This window comes from Eptesicus fuscus, chromosome 7, assembly GCF_027574615.1.
Source record: "Eptesicus fuscus isolate TK198812 chromosome 7, DD_ASM_mEF_20220401, whole genome shotgun sequence".
Taxonomy (NCBI): domain Eukaryota; kingdom Metazoa; phylum Chordata; class Mammalia; order Chiroptera; family Vespertilionidae; genus Eptesicus; species Eptesicus fuscus.
Window position 1 is genome coordinate 6,609,084 of NC_072479.1, and position 8,671 is coordinate 6,617,754.

General features: G+C 37.4%; 1 protein-coding gene across 2 annotated transcripts in view; it reads right to left on the minus strand.

Moving 5' to 3' along the window:
- Positions 1 to 8,671, minus strand: part of FRY (FRY microtubule binding protein) — a 407,062-nt gene that overhangs the window by 79,541 nt on the left and 318,850 nt on the right. The gene's annotated exons all lie outside the window — the stretch shown is intronic.

Below are 8,671 nucleotides of genomic sequence, written 5' to 3' on the forward strand. Positions count from 1 at the left end.
TTTAATCTTTTTGAGGAAACTCCATATTGTTTTCCATAGTGGCTGCACCAATTTGCTATCCCGGGAACAGTGTACAAGGATTCCCTTTTGTCCACATTCTTAGCAACACATGTTGTTTGTTGATTTATTGATGGTAGATATTTTGGCAGGTGTGAGACGATAACTCAGTCATTTTAATTCGCATCTTTCTGATGATTAGTGACATGAGCTTCCTTTCATATGTGTATTGGTCATCAGTGTGTCCTCTTTGGAGATGTGTCTATTCAGGACCTTTGCCCATTTTAAAATTGGATCATTTGTCTTCCTGGTGTTGAGTTGTATGAGTTCTTTATATTTTTGGAAACTAACCCCTTATCAGATATATCATTGGCAAGTATGTTCTCCCATACAGTGATATCCCTTTTCATTTTGAGGATGGAGTTTGTTTTTTTTTTTTTCCTGTGCAGAAGCTTTTGACTTTGATATAGTTCTATTTGCGTATTTTTTTCTTTGTTTCTCTTGCCCTTTGTATTGGTGAAAATTCTGCTACGTGAAATGTCTGATATTTTACTGCATGTGTTTTCTTAAAGAATTTTTTGTTTTAAAGCAATACCAACTTTAAAAAAATATTTTTATTGCTTTCAGAGAAGAAGGAAGAGGGAGAGAGATAGAAACATCAATGATAAGAATCATTGATCCTTTGCCTTCTGCATGCCCCCTACTGAGGATTGAGCTCACAACCTGGGCACATGCCCTGACTGGGAATAGAACCATGATCTCCTGGTTCATAGGTCAACACTCAACTACTGAGCCATGCTGGCTGGGCATCTTCTAGGATTTTTATGTTTCATGACTTACATTTAAGTCTTTTATCCATTTTCAGTTTATTCTTATGTATGGTGTAAGTTGCATGTACTTGTCCAATTTTTTTGCATGTAGTTGTCTAATTTTCCCAACACCATTTACTGAAGAAATGGTCTTTACTCCATTGTATGCTCTTGCTTCCTTTGTCAAATATTAATTTACCATACTGGTGTGGGCCCATTTCTGGGTTCTCTATTCAATTCCATTGATCTATATGCCTATTCTTGTGACTGTACAAGTTTTTTTGAGCACAATGTCTTTGTAGTAGAGTTCAGTATCCGGTGATCCCTCCCAATTTCTTCTTCTTTCTCAAGATTGCTGCAGCTATTCAGGGTCCTTTTTGGTTCCATATGTGTTTTTGAAATATTTGTTCTAGATCTGTGAAATATGCCAATGCTATTTTAATAGGCATTGCATTGAGTTGTATAGATTGCTCTGGGTAGTATGGAAATTTTAATGATATTAATTTTTCCAATCCATGAACACAGTATTTGCTTCCACTTGTTTATATCTTGCTGTGTTTTTTTTTTTTAATGTCCTATAGTTTTTTGAGGACAGGTCTTTTAAAAATATGCTTTTATTGATTTTTAGAGAGAGAGAAGGGAAAGGGATAGAGAGATCAAAACATTGATGAGATGAGAGAGAAACCTCATCAATTGGCTGCCTACTGCATTCCCCCTACTGGGGATCAAGACTGAAACCTGGGCATGTGCTTTGATCAGGAATCGAATTGGTGATCTCTTGGTTCCTGTGTCAACACTCAACCACTGAGCTACATCAGCCCAGCTATCCTTCATTATTTGTGTGATGTATTTATTGATTTGCGAATATTATACCAGCTTTACATCCCCAGAATAAATCCCACTTGGTCATGGTGTATGATCTTTTTAATGTATTAAGGGATCCAGTTTGCTAATATATTGTTGAGGATTTTAGCATCTATGTTCATTAGGGATATTGGTCTGTAATTTTCTTCCTTTGTAGTGTCTTTATCCAGTTTTGGAATTAGGATGATGCTGGCCTGGTAAAAAGAGCTTGGAAGTGCTCCTTCCTCTTAGATATTTTGGAATGGTTTGAGGAGGATGGGTGTTAGTTTTCCTTTGAATGTTTGGTAAAACTCTCCTGGAAGCCACCCAGTCCATGGATTTTGTTGTTGGGAGTTTTTTGATTACTGCTTCAATTTCAACAATTGTTATTGGCCTATTCAAGTTTTCTGATTGTTCCTGATTAAGCTTTGGATGATTGTATGTTTGCCCATTTCATTCAGGTTGTCCATTTTGTTGGGAAAAAGTTGTTTATAGTATTTTCTTACAATCCTTTATATTTCTGTGGTGTCACTTGTTACTTTGTCTCTTTCATTTCTGATTTTGTTTATTTGGATCTTCTCTCTTTGTTTCTTGATGAGAAACATCAAACAACCCTATTCAGCAACTCTATGGCTAAAGATTCATCAATCTTGGTTATCTTTTGAAAGAACCAGCTCTTGGTTTCATTGATCTTTTGTATTGGTTTCTCAGTCTCTTGGTCATTAATTTTGACTCTGATTTTTATTACAGTCTTCCTTTTACTTTCTCTGGGCTTTTATTGTTTTTCTCTTTCTTATTATTTTAGTTGTAGGGTTAGATAATTTATTTGAGCTTTTTCTTGTTTCTTGAAGTTGGCCTGTAATGCTATGAACCTCCCTCTCAGGACTGCTTTTGCTGTTTCCCATAGATTTTGGGTTAATGTGTGTTCATTTTCATTTGTTTCCTAGAGTTTTATTTATTTATTTATTCCTTGATCTCATTGGCAACATATTCATTGCTTAATAACATGCTATTTAGCTTGCATGTGTTTGAATGTTTTTGGGTTTTTTAATTGTAGTTGATTCCTAGGTTTATATCATTGTGGTCCAAGAAGATGCTTGATATGATTTCAATCTAATTGAATTTGTAAATATTTATTTTGTGTCCTAACATGTGTCTGTCTTCCAAAATATTCCATGTGCAGTTAAGAATATATATTCTGGCCCAGCCAGCATGGCTCAGTGGTTGAGTGTCAACCCATGAACCAGGAGGTCATGGTTTGATTCTGGGTCAGGGCACATGCCTGGGTTGCATGCTTGATCCCGAGAGTGGGGTGTGCAGGAGGCAGCCAATCAATGATTCTCATTCATCATTGATCTCTCTCTCTCTCTCTCTCTCTCTCTCTCTCTCTCTCTCTCTCGTTCTCTCTCTCTCCCTCTCCCTTCCTCTCTGAAATCAATAAAAATATATTTTTAAAAAGAATGTATATTCTGCAGCTTTGAGGTGATATGTTCTGTAAATATTAATTAAGTCCACCTAATCCAGTGTGTCATTTAAGGTTGCTGTTTACTTGTTGATTTTTTTTTGGGGGGGGCCTGGAAGATTTATCTAGTGATGTCAATGGGGTGTTAATGTCCCACACTATGACTGTATTGCTGTTGATCTCTCCCTTAAAGTCCTCCAGGAATTTTAAAGTATATTTCAGTGCTCCTATATTGGGTGCATATATGTTTGCCAGTATTATATCCTCTTGTTGGATCGTTCCCATTAGTTTATATAGTGACCATCTTTCTCTCATGTTATGGCCTTTGTTTTGAAGTCTATTTTGCCAGATATAAGTATTGCTACCCCAGCATTTTTTTTTGTTTTGTTTCTATTTGCATGGAAATATTTTTCCATGCTTTCACTTTCATCCTCTGTGAGTTTTTTGTTCTGAGGTTGGTCTCTTGTAGACAGCATATATATGGGCCTTGTTTTCTTTTCTTTCTTTTTTTAAATTTCTTTATTGATTAAGGTATCACATATTTGTCCTCGTCCCCCCATTCCCATCCCACCCCTCTCCCCACACATGCCCCCACCCCCCTGTTATCCTTAACCGCCGGTTAGGCTCATATGCCTGCACACAAGTCCTTTGGTTGATCTCCCCCTTTACCCCCACCCTTCCCTACCCTCCCCCCGAGGCTATGGGCCTTGTTTTCTTATCTATTCAGCCACCATATGTCTTTTGATTAGAGCATTTAATCCATTTACATTTAAGGTTCATTTTTGATAGGTACTTATTTATTGCCATTTTTATTCTGTATGCATATGTTCCTCTCTCTCTCTCTCTTCTCTCTCTCTCTCTTTCTTCTTCTTACAACAGTCCTTTTAGCATTTCTTGCAATGCTGGTTTGGTGTTAATAAACTCCTTTAGCCTTTTTTATTTGGTCTTGGAAGCTTTTTATTTCATCTTCAATTTTGAATGATAGCCTTGCTGGATATAGTAGTCTTGGTTTCAGATCCTTTCTTTTCATTATTTTGAATACTTCATGTCATTCCCTTCTGGAAAGCCTTATGGGAGTTCCTTGTGGGTAACTGACTATCTCTCTCTTCTTGTCCTTAAGATTCTCTCTTTGTTATTAATATTTCTCATTTTAATTAAGATATATATTGGTGTGGCTCTCTTTTTAATTGGGACTCTCTGTGCTTCCTGAACTTGTGTGACTTTTTCCTTCACCAGGTTAGGGAAGTTTTCTGTCATTATTTCTTCAAACAGGTTCTCTATCCCTTCCATTCATTCTTCTCCTTCTGGTTCCCCTATGATGTGGATACTATTTCATTTCACATTGTCCCAAAGTTCCCTTAACCTGTCCTCCTGCTTTCTAAGTATTTTTTCTTTTTGATGCTCTAATCGAGTGATTTTTTTCTACCTTATATTATAATTTGCTGATTCAATCCTCTGCTTCTTCTAACCTACTATGATTTCCTTCCAGGGTATTTCTTATTCCAGCTATGTCATACTTTATTTCCTACTGGTTGTTTTTCATGGTTTTTATATCCTTTTTCATGCTGTTGAGCATTCTAAAAACCATTACTTTATATATACTGTTTCTGATAAACTCCCTGCCTCTTTTTCCAGGGATTCCTCCTGTTTTTTCATTTGGGGCCTGTTTCTTAGTTTCCCCATTTTCACTGTTTCCTTTTGCTTGTTTATGTGTATTGCTGTGCCTCCCAGTTTCAGTGGTGTGGCCTTCTTGTGGGACCCAGTGGTATAGTCTCCTTGATTCTCTGAACTGGGTGCTCTATGAATGTACCTTGTGTGGATTAAGTGAGCCTCCCTGTTGAATTTGGGTCTTGATCATTATTGCCCCTTTCATGGGTGGGCTCAGCCCTAAGGCTTGCTGACTGATTCCCAACCCTGACCACATCATGCCAACTGTTACACGGGTGCTTTGCTACTTCCCTGCCTTCCTCCAACCTCTGTTCTTGTCCATAATCAGCTAACAGTACCACTAACAGCTGCCATTTATGTATCTGGTGTATGATAGTTTTAATTGCTGAATTTGTTTTGCTAATATTTTTTGAGGATTTTGCATGTATATTCATCAGAGCTATATCCCTATAATTTTTAAAGTGTCTTTGTCTGGTTTTGGAACCAGGATAACATTGGCCTTGTAAAAGGAACTTGGGAGCTTTCCCTCCTCTTGAATTTTTTGGAATAGTTTGAGAAGGATAGGTGTTAATTCTTCATTGAATGTTTGGTAAAATGCACCTGTGAAGCCTTCATGTCTGGAACTTTTGTTTGTTGGGAGTTTTTTGATTACTGATTCAATTTCTTTGATAATAGTCAGTTCAGATTTTCTGTTTCTTCTTAATTCAGTATATGTTTCTAGGAATTTATCCAATTTTTTCCAAATTGTCCAACTTGTTAGGCATGTAATTATTCTTAGTATTTTCTTATAATCCTTTGTATTTCTATGATATCAGTTGTCACTTCTCTTTCATTTTTAATTTTATTTATTTGTTTTTTAAAATTAAATCTTTACTGTTGAAACTATTACATATGTCTTTTTTTTTCTTCTCACATTGACCTTTTCTAGACTGCTCCTGCTCCCTGCCCCAGGCCTTCACCACCCTATTATCTGTGTCCATGGGTTATGAATATATGGATACAAGTTCTTTGGTTGATCTTTTCCCACCCACCCACCCTCCCCTGCCTTCCTTCTGAGATTTGACATTCTGTTCCATGCTTCTATGTTTCTGGATCTATTTTGTTCATCAATTTATTTTGTTCATTAGATTCTACATATGAGTGAGAGCATGTGATACTTGTCTTTCTTTGACTGGCTTATTTCACTTAGCATAATATTCTCCAAGTCCCTCTATGCTGTATAAGAGATCCTTATTTTTTAATCTCTCTCTTTTTCTTGATTTTGGTTAAACACTTTTTAATCTTGTTTATATTTTCAAAGAACCACTTCTTAGTTTCAGTGATTTTTCTATTGTTTTCTTAGATTCTACTAGTATTTTGTTTCCACTCTGATTTTTATTATTTTCTTCCTTCTATTCACTTTGTTTTTGTTTGTTTGTTTGTTTTGTTTTGTTCTTTTTCTAGTTCATTTAATGTATGGTTAGATAGTTTATTTGCCATTTTTTTTTGTTTCTTCTGGTAGACACATATTGCTATGAAATTCCCTCTTAGGACTGCTTTAGCTTTGTCCCATAGATTTTGAGTTATTGTGTTTTCATTTTTATTTGTCTCAAGGAATCTTTTGATTTCTTTGTTATTCTCATGGTTAACCCATTCATTGTTTAGTGAAACATCTGGTTGAATGTGTCATTTAAGGTCACTGTTTTCTAGTTGATTTTCTGAAGGTATATCCATTGATGTCAATGGTATTTAAAGTCCCCTATTATGACTGTACTAGAGGCCTGGTGCAAGGATTCATGCACTGGTGGGGTCCCTCAGTATGGCCTACAGGGATTGGGCTGAAACTGGCATCTAACATCCCCTGAGGGATGCAGTAGTGCACGAAGCTGGGGAGGAGCCTCTCCCACTCATCCCGGCCCCGCTCATCCTGGTCAGTTTAGTGTCTGCCCCCATCTTCCACTGCTGCCCCTCGCATCTCCTGGTCTGCTGCACCCAGCTATGGAGAAGTGGGTCCCTAGGGTGGAGCTCCCGCAGCCTCACTAGGGGTATAGACTGAGGTGTGGAGAGGTGGGGTTAGAGAAGTTTTCAGTTATTATTTCTTCAAATAGGTTCTGAATCTGTTGTTATCTCTCTTCTCCTTCTGACACCCCTATGATAAGAATATTGTTATGCTTGATGTTGTCCCAGAGTTCCCGTTAGCTATCCTCATTTTAAAATTCTTTTTTTTTTTTTTTCTGTTCTGATTTGGTGTTTTCTGCTATCTTGTTTTCCAAATCACTGACTCAATTCTCTAATCTACTGTTGATTCCTTCTAGTGTAGTCTTCATTTTACTTATTGTATTCTTTATTTCTGAGTATTTTTATAAGGTTTTAATGTCTCTTTTTATGCTTACTATTTCTTTGTTGAAATTCACACTGAGTTCATTCTTCCGTAAGTACCTTGAACATCTTTGCAACCAGTGTTTTGAATTCTGTATCTGGCAGATTGCTTTTCTCCATTTTATTTAGTTATTTTTTTCTATTGATTTCTACTCCTTTCCGCTTTTTTTCATTTGGGATATGTTTCTTTGTCTTTCCATTTGTCTACTCTCAGTGTTTATTTTTTTGTGTTAGGTAGATCTGCTATGTTCCCAGTCTTGGGAGGGTGGCCTTAGATAGTAGGTGTCCTGTGGGGCCCAGTGGGGGCACTCTTTCTGATCACCAGAGCTGTGTTTTCCAGGAGTGTGCCTTGTGTGGGTTGTGTGTGCCCTGCTGTTGCAGTTGAGTCTTGATTGCTGTTGGCACATCAGTGGGTAGGTTTGACCCTCAGCCTGGCTGGCTTGAGGATTATCAATGACCACAGCATAAGACCTATTGTGCTGTGGTCATTGATAATCCTCAAGCCAGCCAGATCTGGGCCTGCTGAGACCTCCCTTTGGGTGTGTCACTTGGGACACTAATCTGGTGGTTCTCTGTTACGGTCTGAGGCTGGCCATTGTGTGTGTTGGTTTAGGGGCCCCTTGGGAAGGACTCCATTGCTGGGCCATGTCAGATGCTGCCTGTTATGGGCCTGGGCTACCTGTTAGACACTACCTAGCAATCCTCAGTTGATACTGGGCTTGGATTTGCAAGGGAGGGGCTACCTTGCAAACCAAGGCCAGCTGCTACAAAAAACCTCAAGCACACCAAGACCTGCTGCTACTAGCAAAAGACTTATGGCACACCAAGACCTGCTGCCACATGTTGGCTACCTGTAATGCTCAGCCACTGAAAGAGCCCTGGGTGGCATGCGAGTTGGGTGAGGCACCACCTGGGTTAAGGGCAAAGCAAGTTTTAAAGAAAGCTGTGAGTTATATCTCAGACTTTGTTTACAAACCATATGATATTAAGTATGTTTATTTGACCAACATAAAATGTTTTTGTAGAAATTAATTTTGGTTTTCTCTCTATCTCTCTCTCTCTTTTACTTTTTATTGATTTATTGGGGTGACACACTGATTAATAAAATTATATAGGTTTCAGGTATACAATTCTATAATAAATCATCTGTATATTATATTGTGTGTTCACAATATTTTTCTCTCTCTTAAGACAGGAATAAAAGAAGGGAAATATTACATCTCATTGGTAAGCAAGGTTTAACCAAAATGAATAGGTAATTTGAATAACATCTAGTATAGAATCCTTCCATTTATGAGTCATTTAAAGTACTGTCTGATGGCTCACCATTAACTTTTTATGGTGAGAGTTCAGTTAATAAAAAATATAATATGAGAGATGCAAATTACTGTTAAAATTAGTGAGCATTAAATTGATTCATTTTCCTCTGTTTAAGGGCTATTTCTTCTGGTTCCTAATAACACAAAGCTTGGCAGAATATCTCACAGATCTCTCATAAAGCAGATGCTTAGCTATTCCAAAATCTGTTTTGGTG